Raw genomic sequence first — 11,489 nt, 5'->3', positions numbered from 1 at the left:
AAATGGGACATTAGAAATATTTCTTAAAATGTTTTTTGCAAGCATGAATTGTTTGTAGATTTGCGATTGTAGTCTTACCCCACACAAGATGACAATAGTTAATATGCGATAACAGGGCATTTGTTGGGGCTAGTTGGTTATGCATAGCTTGATTGGAAAGGGCTTAAACTTTGACTTTGAACTTTGTTGCGCTTCGTCCTGTGTTGTAGTTTTTCTCGTTCTTGTTTACTAGTCAAAGTTTAAGCGCTTTCCATTCAAGTTAATATGCCAGTAAAATAACAAATTATAAAGATATATTTTAACTTCAGTTGGCAGTATGGCCTTGTAAATTAAAGTTAATCCAACTATTCGCAATAATTTTGAATTTATATAGTTGACATGCTCGTCCCAAGTCATTTTTTACGCTGAAGATAACCACGAGTGTTTTATAGGCAGTAACTATCTCTATCGCTGCATTGTTGTACTTAATAGTATCGAAAGTAGATACATTTTTGTTTTTAAACGAAAAAGAATAGCTTTAGTCTCATTTGTGTTTACTTTAAGGGCATTGTACTTGGTTCACCTAATTATTTAAGCAAGGGTTTTGTTTGCTCTTGTAACGAGACTATCAGAAGATGTATCAGAAAACAGTAATGTGGTGTCGTCGGCAATATATTAAATTTCGCGAATTTGTCTATGTTAACAATTTCATTAATGTATAAGTTGAAATGTGACGGGCCAACAATACTGCCTTCAGGGACGCCAGACAATAAAGGTTTCACTTCTGATGAATAACCATGAAGGCTTACGTATTGACGTTGGCTTCCAAGTTAAGATTTTAGCAACGTTAAACCAGTACCGCGGAATCCGTACAATTCTAATTTCTTCAAAAGTAACACGTTATTTAACTAGTCAAATGCCTTTGTGTGATCTATATATATTCCTATAGACACCTGTTCGTCTTCAAATGATTTTAGAATAAATTCCTTCTGTTCTAGCAGGGCTAACTCTGTAGAGCAGTTTTTCCGAAAGCGAAACTGTGCGGATCTCAGTATGCTATATTTATCGCAAACATTTTCTATTCTCAGAAAGAATTACTTTCTCAAATCCCATTGAAAAGACGGGTAATATTGATACGGTTCCGTAGTTTCTCATATCATTTTTACTTCCTTTTTTTATGTATGACTGCTACTTTAGCAATTTACATTCATTTCGGAAACACTCCCTCTGATAAGCATAAGTTAAATATATGGGTTAGAAATAGGATATTATTTCTATAACGTATTTAATGGGTCTAATAGTTACCCCATCAGCATCGCGGCTAGCAGTGTTACTCAACCTTTGAAAGATTGCGGCCACTTCTGCGTCAGATACAGGATTTAAAAAAAAGGAGTCTGCTTATATGTTCGAGAAAACTGAGCGCTCTACAATCGAATTCATCTGTGGTTACACTGACAAAATGATTGTTAAATGCATTAGCTAAGCTTTTTCCTGTCAGTTCTTTATTGTTCAAAGTAATTTTATCAATCGCATTTGTGTGGGCAGTACGATTGAGAGTTTTATTGATCATTTTCCTCGTTAAATCTGTTCTTGTTGCACATGCGGAAAACAGTTGATAAAAATGGTTATTTTTGAGACTTAATCTGTTTTGGTAATTTGTGCCAGATAGATTTGAAAGCTTTTAATGACTCGGAATTCGGTTTATAAAAACTTTTCTATAGAAATTATCCCTTTCTTTGATCTTACTGAGAAATTCAGGACTAATCCAAGGCTTGCGGCTTTTCTTGCATGAGCGAAGTCGCTTGTAGGAAAACGAGTCATTATATATGTTCAAAAAACTGCCCAAAAAGAAATTCTAAGCGCTCTCTGCATCAATTTGTTGCAATATCGTGCTTCCATAAAAACGTTCTAGCTTTTGTCTAAAGTCGGTAAGATTATTCGTCTTCATCTCCTGAAAAAAACTGGTGGTGCTTTGTGTAAATACATTTTTGTTTCTGTATGCGTAAGTAAATCGCACAGTGATAACTAATACCCGTACTGACAACACCTGCCCTTAGAGGAGGAGTGTGTATGTTCGTGATAAACAAGCCTAACAGAGTAGTGCATGAAACGGTGAACCTGGTTGGGCACGTTACAACATTCATGCAACCATATCAGACGATTAACTGTTCAAATTTTATCTTCATACTGGTGTCCGTTAACATGTTTATATTAAAATATCCACCTAAAATAATGGTGTATTTATTTTCACCCACAAAGGTTAGGAGAGTATCAAGAAAAGGAACGAAATTTCTAAAATTCCCGTTAGGTGGACGGTATGCAACCGCTAATATGCTTTCTTTTGTGTACGAAGACAAAAGTTCGAAGTCAACGTTAGCGCAAGAGAAGTCTGATATAACGTCACACATAACACCTTTTTTAACCATGAGGCCTACACCCCCTCTGCCACTGTTACTTCGATTCAAAAGAAAATTATTGTAATTCGAAATCCGCAGAACATTAGCATCTCCGACGTACCAAGTTTCTGTTAACACAATCGTGTCGAACACATCGTTGAACTGGTCAAAAAGTACTTCAAGTTGCGGTATCTTATTTCCGGCGGATTGCGTGTTTAGCGATTGTGTGCAGTCGCTACCGCAAACGTTGATAAACTCGGAAGGCATTGTCAAGTCCCCCATTGTCTTGATAAAGAGGCCCTATCGTGGAAGCTGTAAGAGCGAAGCCGCATTTAGCCAACGTTATCTAATTCGCTTTCGTTCCTCACCTTGACCGCCTTCTCTCCATCTTTCTGCCTCAGATACACTTTTCCGTTCTTGTGCAAGCCGTATTTCATACCTAACTTTTCAGCCCACACTTTTGTTGTTGCTTATAGAAGCCTGTTTTTTTTTGACAAGTTTTCCAGAATGTGGCATGAGTCTTCAGATTTCCTCAGTTCGTTCTTTTGTGCCAAGAAGTAGTTCCTTGTGGCTTGCTTCACGAATCCTACGATTACGCCTGGAACTTTTACCTTTAGCCGACGGTAACCGGTGCAAGGCTAAAACATCACTGTCGGCAAGCTGGGGCAGGGGTAATTTCTCCGCTACGTCATTGATGTTACCCAAGAGGTCCTCATTTTCGGGTAAGGAAGGCCATGATACTCAACGTTAAGTTTTCTACTGTACAGCTCGAGCTCGTGATGTTCCTGAGCGATTTCGTCCGTTTTGTACGTTCTATCCCGTTCTTCAATGGCCATAACCCGGTGCATCAACTGTTGCACCTCTTTGTCATGTCTAGTAATGTGAGCAAGAATTTCATCATACTTGCCTGACATCATGTCCATGGACTTCTCAATATTTTCTACAGTTGTTTTAAGCGTCATGAGGCCTTCAAGCTCTTCGTTGACAGCTAGCATTAAGCTCGCTACATTTACATCATGGTTCTTCGGTTTTTCACCCTGACTGCCTTTCGACTTCTTTCCCTTGCATGTTTGGCACTGCCATGATTTTCACCTTGCCTCGCCTTTAGACTTCTACGTACTTTCTACAATGTTGGAGCATTTCCAGAAGTGATAGTTATGGTTGCATCCCGCAGGCAGCAAACCTTCACAATCTTCACAATTAGAATCCCAAAAAGGGCACTCTTCACATTCATTACTAGGCATGGCGAAGTATGGCAAGATAAGATACTCCTTGAAACTGGACAGTCACTAATCATAAAAAACAAAGCAGCAGCGACAGCAGCAGCATACTTTGCATAATTGGTCAAAAACCTTCACAGAAAAAACAAACCAACCTGCAGAGCGCGATGCGCACAGATTAGCTTAGGCCGGCACTTTTACCCTGCCGCTGCCAAAATGGTCCAGGGGTGGATGCATCGCTTTTTTATAGCGATGCCGGGAGGCCCCTTTGAGGTCGCTGGCGTCAGTGGTTGGCAAGTTATCCTGGCGATGCTCTTGCAACTTTCGGTACGCTGTCGCAAGAAGCTGTCCGGTGCTCTAGGTTGATCGTCCGCCCGTTCAGCTGTTTTCTGCGCCAACCTTTTCGGCGACTCCTCGCACGCATCAAGGGCACATCGTGAAAGCAGGCCGCTGTCACACCAGCAACACACTGTATAAGGTGGGTTAGGTTGAAAGCAGAAGGGACAGGCTTTGGTAGGGTCAAGCGTGATGGGGCGACCCGGGGCTAACTCGACCGGTCTTGTTTCGGTGGAGGCTGACGGGGTGGTCGATGAATTAAGCGGGCACGGCGCTGTGTGAGTTTAGTCACCTCAGTTTGCAGCAAAGCCAACTGCTGCTCTATCTCTCCTAGCTCTTCTGTAATCGGAGACAATGGCACTGTTTGACTGTGCTGTTTCTTCTGTCGGCGGGAGCCACGGAGCACATCATGGTACGATGGCTGGTAGAAACAGAATGGCTCCAGAGCGTCTTCTTCTACTACTTCTTCGCTTTCCTCCGCCAAACAGCCGAAACGATTGGACAGAGGAATATCGTTGGGCTTGGACTGGCGTCGGAACGCGCGTCGCTTAGCGCGAGTAGCTTTCCACTTAGTAGGGCACTTTTTGTCCGTGATGTCATGTGCATCCGTGCGACATAGACCACATCCAAACTTAACTTGCGGTGAGACGGACGATGACGTAGCCAGTGCCTGTGATGCCGTAGAATCCGGTGGTTCTGAGGGTGTTGTCACTGGTGGTTCTTTCACAGGGAATGGGCACGACTTGCTCATGTGTCCCTGAGGGAAGCGTTGATAGCAATGCACCACTCCGGCCATGTATAGACGTGGGCGAAGAACGCAGCCGTTGTATAAAAGACGAACCGGTGGCTCTAACGTGCCTCGAAGAGTTACGAGCCACGTGCTGCCAGCTCCCAGGTAGCGGACATGAAGAACCTGGTGCGTGGAGCACCGGATACTGGCCTGCAGGTCTTCGGGATTCTCTCCGGGGTCTACTCCCGAAACAACACTGCGTCGAATGCCAGTACCGGACAACAGGTACGCTTGTATAGGTAGCTGTTTTTCTGCCGACAGAAGAATATGGTCCAGTGCGCAGAGTCGCCGGACCGCCTCAAGAGACGACACCCAGACAGACACTCTGTTGGTGCGCTTGTGGTATGCGTAGCCGGAAAATCCGGCTATTCCTAAGCATCCGTCGAGCGTCTGCTTCAGTGTCTTTGTCGGAAGAGAGAGGATCCTGAATCACTCTCGAGGTTTGATGGCAACTTTGTACACCGAGGGACTCTGCCCATTGGTTGTAGGGCCCTGGGAAGTAGCTGTCGGTGTTGTAGTCCGTATATCGGCCCCTTGCAGGGATGTGTTTTCGACAGATCTACACACCCGTTTTACCGCGCACGAGGGTGGAACCTCAGTAGTAACCTGGGCCGAACCTTTGTCCGATGGCCGCTTCGATAAAGTAGAGGGGTCAGCCGGGGGTAGCGGTAACGGTAGCGTTACCTCCATTGTAAGCGGGTCGCCAGTGCCGCGCTTGAAGCGACGTCAGATGCAGCGAGCGTCGTCCCAGTTTGAGTGGATTGCGCGACGCAGAGCTTTTCCGGCATGCGTGACATAGGTGCGCGGCGTCGAACCCGCCAGTGACTGAGAGACAGAGTGGTTAGGCCTAGCGGCAGCTGGGCCAGATCCGATGCAGAGGAAAACCCCGAAGGGTCATCCTTTTGCTTGCGGTGGGACCGTAGAGAGGCCAGAGATGTTACAGCGTCGTTAAAGGTAACTGGAGGGGAAAAACAAGCTGAAAAACATGAGTTCAAGCGAAAACAACGAGCAGAGGAAGAACACAAACGGACCGCTCCTTCTTCGTCGTCATTGTCTTGCTCCCGCAAAGATGCATGAAGGGCACCATTGCACGCGCTCAGCGGATGCCACGTGCTTGGTCCACTACCACAAATTGTGACGATCGCTCGGAGCACCGCGCAAAAGCAGCTATCTCGACAGCAGGCACTCGGGCGGAAGGTGTCGCGCCGATAGTTCTCGCGCATTCCTCCCGTGTTCCGATTTGTTTTCTTATCGACAGTAAATATTGTATATCTTGCCTTTGCTTGGAGTAGACCGTTTGAGGCTACGTGCCGTCGCCCAACGATCCAGCGAGCCATCGCTCCAGCGATCATCTCATCAATCATTGCCCGGCCGCTCCACCTGAATTTAACTGAGGGAAAGGAGGAAAGGAGGATAAGGATTGTGCGCGAATTCGTGCGTGTTTTATTCACGTACACGATCACTTAAATGACCCTGCCATACATTTTTCAACTTTTTTCAAAATATTACATGCTTTGACAATGTACTCGACAAACACATCCAGTACGTAGAATAGAAGGTCACAGAACACCTCAGCCACTCATTTCGGCACTATGGCCATCATGTGTGGTCAAAACTTACTGAAAAACATTTTCTGTCTTTCCTGGTGTTAAATTTCTCCGAGCGCTGGGATGGCGTCATTAGACCGGTAGCTGCTATTGGCCGGATTCATTTCAGTTGCAACAATAAACAAATTTGGTAGCCACTTAAAAAAAAAACTCCACAAAAGCAAAGCAGTAGATGAAGGTGTATCTGCTCCAACGCGCAAATCCCGCAGTGCCACTCGGTGTTGCCGATAACTATACCTTAAACAGGGCTTCCAGATGTGAAGGAACGAGTGAAAGCGTTTATCGGAAGGGTTGCAAAGTCTCTTTAATACACCTTTCACGGGAGGGGGTATTACATAAAGGGTGGAAACCAAATACAACAAATGCAATACGTATCCAGGATGGATACTAGTTAAACGGGAATTAACGAGTTACTGAAAAAAAATCAGAACTATGTCGCGCCGAGTAAGTGCTGATGCACATACATAATGGCGCCAATCTCAAGAAATTAGGCGTAATCTGTTCGAACAATCTGTTGTTTAATTTTTAATCATGCATGCTGTTTGATGTAGTTATGTTTATTCAGTTTTCTCTAAAATTCCTTCGTAAATTTTCTGTCTCTCCTCCGGTGTGCGAACTATTTTTGGGGGACTTACAAAATAATACCTTCATGATCCGACTTCGCTTATGTTGTGCTGAATTGCGCTGGAGAGCATGATTGGTGGAAAAAACACCTCTTGGGTGATAACTGTTCTTGCGGCCTTTCTAATCACCGTCAACCCTTCTCTCATAAATGGCAATAAAATATTTATCACGAATTGAAAACCGTTTATCAGTTGAGATGTCGAAGCCGAAATGCAATATTTCGGTGAACTCTCTTCGAGGTTTGCAGCGGGATTGATTTGTACCAGCTCGTGATAACCGCATGTTACAGTCAGGTACTTCCCTCTTGACAGCGTCCACAAGGACGTGCCGACCTGTGGTTATGTGAGCTACAATGGTATGAGTGAAGCCAGCGTCGCGCCAGCGTTTAGTCATTGGCTGACGTTTTAAACCTGTCATCATCATCGGCGGCGGGGGCGTTAGGTCCCCCAAGAAGAGTTATCCCCGGGCGCGTGAATGGCAAACCTAGCCACCTAGACGCACACCACGTGACCTGACGTACTGTCCGGCCACTTTTGGATGGTTTATTTGTTGTCATGCCTACTACACTCAGCCCTGGATAATGCAAATGACGCGGGGTACTCATGCTCGTTGCTACGCGGCTAGATTTAGAAGAATGTTGCGAGAAAAAGAAGCACTTTGCGCGGCACCGCTGCTCTCTCAAGTGTCCTTAAACCTTCATCGTGTTGTTATCGTGGTACTTTGTGTTTTTTGTGCTACAAGCACCACGCAAATTGCTTTCAACGCTACACCAGAGCGTCCACCACCCCCCTCTAAAGACTTCAGAGTCGTTTTTGCCGTGTTGTCGCTGTTAGGACCTACGCTAAGCAAGTAGCTTTTGTAGCCACTTCAAAGCATGCACGCCAGCCAAGATCGCACTCAATACACTACGCAGTATGGCGTCTTCATCTGCGCGAATGCCGAGGTTCAGCTATATACGAACTACTTGTATGCCCTAGCATATTGGACGAATGAGAGAGAGCTATACTCATCAAAAACGTGTAGTGCTTTTTGGTTTTAGCTGCTGCGCATTAGGCGTATTGAGTAGGATGGAATTGCAGTCGAGGGACTACCTGACGTACCCACGCACGTACGAACAAATGTTTCTCTGTCAAAAGTCACATCAATGTACCCGAACAATATAAATGAAGCTTTGGTAATGTGCCACCAGGCAGAACTCATAAAATCGCCTTGAAGTTTGGTTTCGGGCTGACGCTACGTACGTGCAGTGTGTCATGTGGCTTCTCACCTTCTCTGCCGCAGTACCGCAAGTTGGCCCAGATGTAATTCTTTGTAGGGGGGGGGGCAGGTAGATGGTAAAGTAGGGACGCATTGGCTGCTTCTTTCTTCGTCCCTGTTGTTTCAGAGCTTTCTCCACCACAACAAACTTCTCTGTCTTTTGTGTTTTTCTTTTGGCGCAGTGGTAGTTTGCACTGTTTCTTTCAATCTACATGCCACCCTTGCCCTGTTTTTCTCCAAACATAAAGTTTTGCCAAAGAAACGATTTTCTTTATTTTGAACAAACCAGGCAAGTGGTTCGAAAATAAGCTTTTATTTGCGCGATGCTGACTTTGCAGAACATTTCACTGGTTGGAAAAATTACCTGTTAGATACACATTACTACCTTCTCAATCCACTAGGGTACCAAAACTTCAACCTCAGAACTCAAACATGGTGACTTGTTCGTAATAGAGTGCTAAGTTGGGCTACTTAGTATGAACTGACCACACGAAAACAGTGCGACTCTGGACGACAAAAAAGACGGGTCTGTGACGGGCAGTGCTCGTGTTTGTCCTTTTTTCAATCCTGTATTTGAGCTGTTTCTAGTGTGTTCATGTTCACAGTACTGAAAGGGCACAGGCATGAATACAGTATGTTTCCGCTTGCAAAGCTCAATTATGCAACATGAGCATTCATAAGTGCTAACAGGGAGTATGCAGGGAGGGACATTCAGATTTCAAGGCTGAGTTCTCTCCCGTAAGCCACTCTTCGAATATAGTTGTGTTGCAGGCTCAATAAAGAAGGATATTAGTGATACAGCATTTTTTCGTCTAATTTCATCCTTGAACATCTCGCAGGTTTTACAAAAAAGATCTTGGAGCCTGGGCAGAACAAGCACAACCAGGACAGGGCATGGTTGGAATGGTGGAGCTCTGTGCTACACGTTCGATCGATGAGCCACTGGATTACGAGACCCTTGCCATCGGGCGCCAAATCATTTTATTGTCTGGGTCTCCCTTCCGGAAGGGTCAAGTGACTTCAGGGCCCTGCTATGTTATCCTACTCTGGCTTGAACCTGCGTTCCTGTTGCGGCGGGACGTGAGTTTGTGGTTCCTCGGTTGTTTTTGCACATGCACTAACCGCTTCGCTGCTACGACTTGTCCTTGACATTCTGGCTCGTCCTATCTCGCGGTTGATGTGTTCCTGAGTGTCTCATATCAGCTCGCAACTGGTCCTGCCATGCGAGACGCTGCCGAGCCTGAGAACCATCCCCTTCGGTGTACGCTGGGACTGATTGCACCGCACACATGAGCTGTGTTACACCGTGAATGTTTCATGTGTCCAGCACTAGCCACATCCACAAACCACAGTAGTGGGCCTTGTTTTGCTGATGTTCTCCCATTCACCATTATTTTCTTTATTGTGTCACTGTCTGACGTCCTTTCTCTGCTGTCAGGTGCATTTCGTAGAAAGAACACACTTCAAATTCACTTCATGCTTTGGGCACGTCCAGAACACGGCTGTGATCTTTCTCCAAGGTGGTAGCATAACAATGAGTTTAACACCAGCATTTCTTTACACTTACACTCATGCAATAAACACGTAGTGTTTCTTTGCGAATTCATTGTGTGTGTATCCCGTGCACAGAAGCTTAGCACTCAGTATTCCCGACAGCTCCATCACACCTTGTGGCATGTACCACAGTATATCCCATGCAACCGAGCTGAGGAACAGCAGCCTGCAGTTGGTTCTGATAGTACCCCAACAGGGTTCTACGGCAAGTAAATTATTATTATTGTTACCCTGATAGTTTTTGGCACCAGCTGTGTTGATGTGAGCGCTCAGACGGAGTGAATGGCTACGTCTGGTTGCTCCTTTTTTTGGCCGGCAAGAACCCTGATTGATCCTCCTAAGCTGTGGTCTGTGCCTTAAAAAACTTATTGCCTGGGCATCGTGATTTTATATTATACTTGTTTTTCCTGCTATCCTAATGTTTTCAGCCTTATCAGGAAGCAGTGCTGGAGACACTTGCCTTGACACCATCCAGCAAGGTATCATGCAACGGGTTTCCTCCAAGTACAACAATGCCAATGGCCTAGTACTGATAGTCAAGATGCTGCACAAGTTTTTGACCACTGTCAGCGAAATGTGGATGCTGAATTTAGTCCGCAAGTGAAAGAACGTTGTAGATTAGTCTCGGTGATTAACGAGTTCATCAAGAGCACGCTGTACATTATTAGGGGCTTACTTCCTATCAATGTCATGCCGTAGTGGATTCAAGAATAGCGCAAAAAGATTTTTAACATGAATTGAGATTTCAACTAACGCGGTTACTGAGCTTCACTCCTCATATAGGAAAAAGATATGTGAACATGATGATCATGACAAAGGCATGTAGGAAATCGGTGTGATGAGATAAAGCCACCAAATGTACATATGACCTTTCACACACCACATTTGCGACATAGGCTTAAAAGCAATTTCAGAACTCCGAAGACGTATTGACAGATTTTCACAAAAGCATGTTTGGACCTGTAAGCATGTGAGGACATGGCTAGCGTGTATACAGGCGCGTTTAAATGACTACATACAGCCAACCCTTGTCGGTTGGTCCAGGTTACTTAACTAGACGATCCGTTTGCCAAGGTTAATGACAAACTTTCCGAATTATTTATTTGCGTGCTCCCAACTCTGTAGCCCAAATGTGAATTCGGGTGCCGCAGCCACTGCTTCCTGCTAAAGTCATTGGAACTAGTTACTACAAGTGGCACCTCGTCCGCTTCGTTCGGACCTTCTAGGGGATCCCGAAGCGTGTTTGTACCGGGCAAACCAATGGGCACACCACTCCGAAACAGCCGCTTCCGACAAGGGGCAGCCGAATACGCGTACGTGAACTGGACGCCTCGGTGCCATTTTGCAGGCTGACGAGTCAACAAAAATGGGCTATTTGTTCCAGAGACAGGTAGGACGCGGTGGGAGTTTGAACAGCTGAGCAGTCCGATCACGACGTTTTAAGAAAACCGATGAGCATTACCGAAAAGCGTGCTGTTTCACGCGTGGGTCGATCAGATACGACTTACTTAATTTTATGGAATTAACTATGTCACAGCTTTAAAAAGCGTCATGTGTTTCTGTATAGACTTCTGTTGATGCGGAGTAAGCGCGCCTGTCGATCACACGTTTCGTAAAAATAGGGCGCCGCCATTTGCCTATGCAGCTGCTATAACCACGGTGAAACAACCTTACAAAGCCATTTACCGGCTTTAACCAAATTTTAAGCAAAATATATTTAAATATG

Source organism: Haemaphysalis longicornis, unplaced genomic scaffold (genome assembly GCF_048455015.1).
Source record: "Haemaphysalis longicornis isolate Haplotype H1 unplaced genomic scaffold, Haemaphysalis longicornis Haplotype H1 scaffold_10, whole genome shotgun sequence".
In the NCBI taxonomy this organism is placed as follows: Eukaryota; Metazoa; Arthropoda; class Arachnida; order Ixodida; family Ixodidae; genus Haemaphysalis; species Haemaphysalis longicornis.
The sequence above is the reverse complement of the archived record's forward strand: the minus strand, read 5'-3'. Positions refer to the sequence as shown.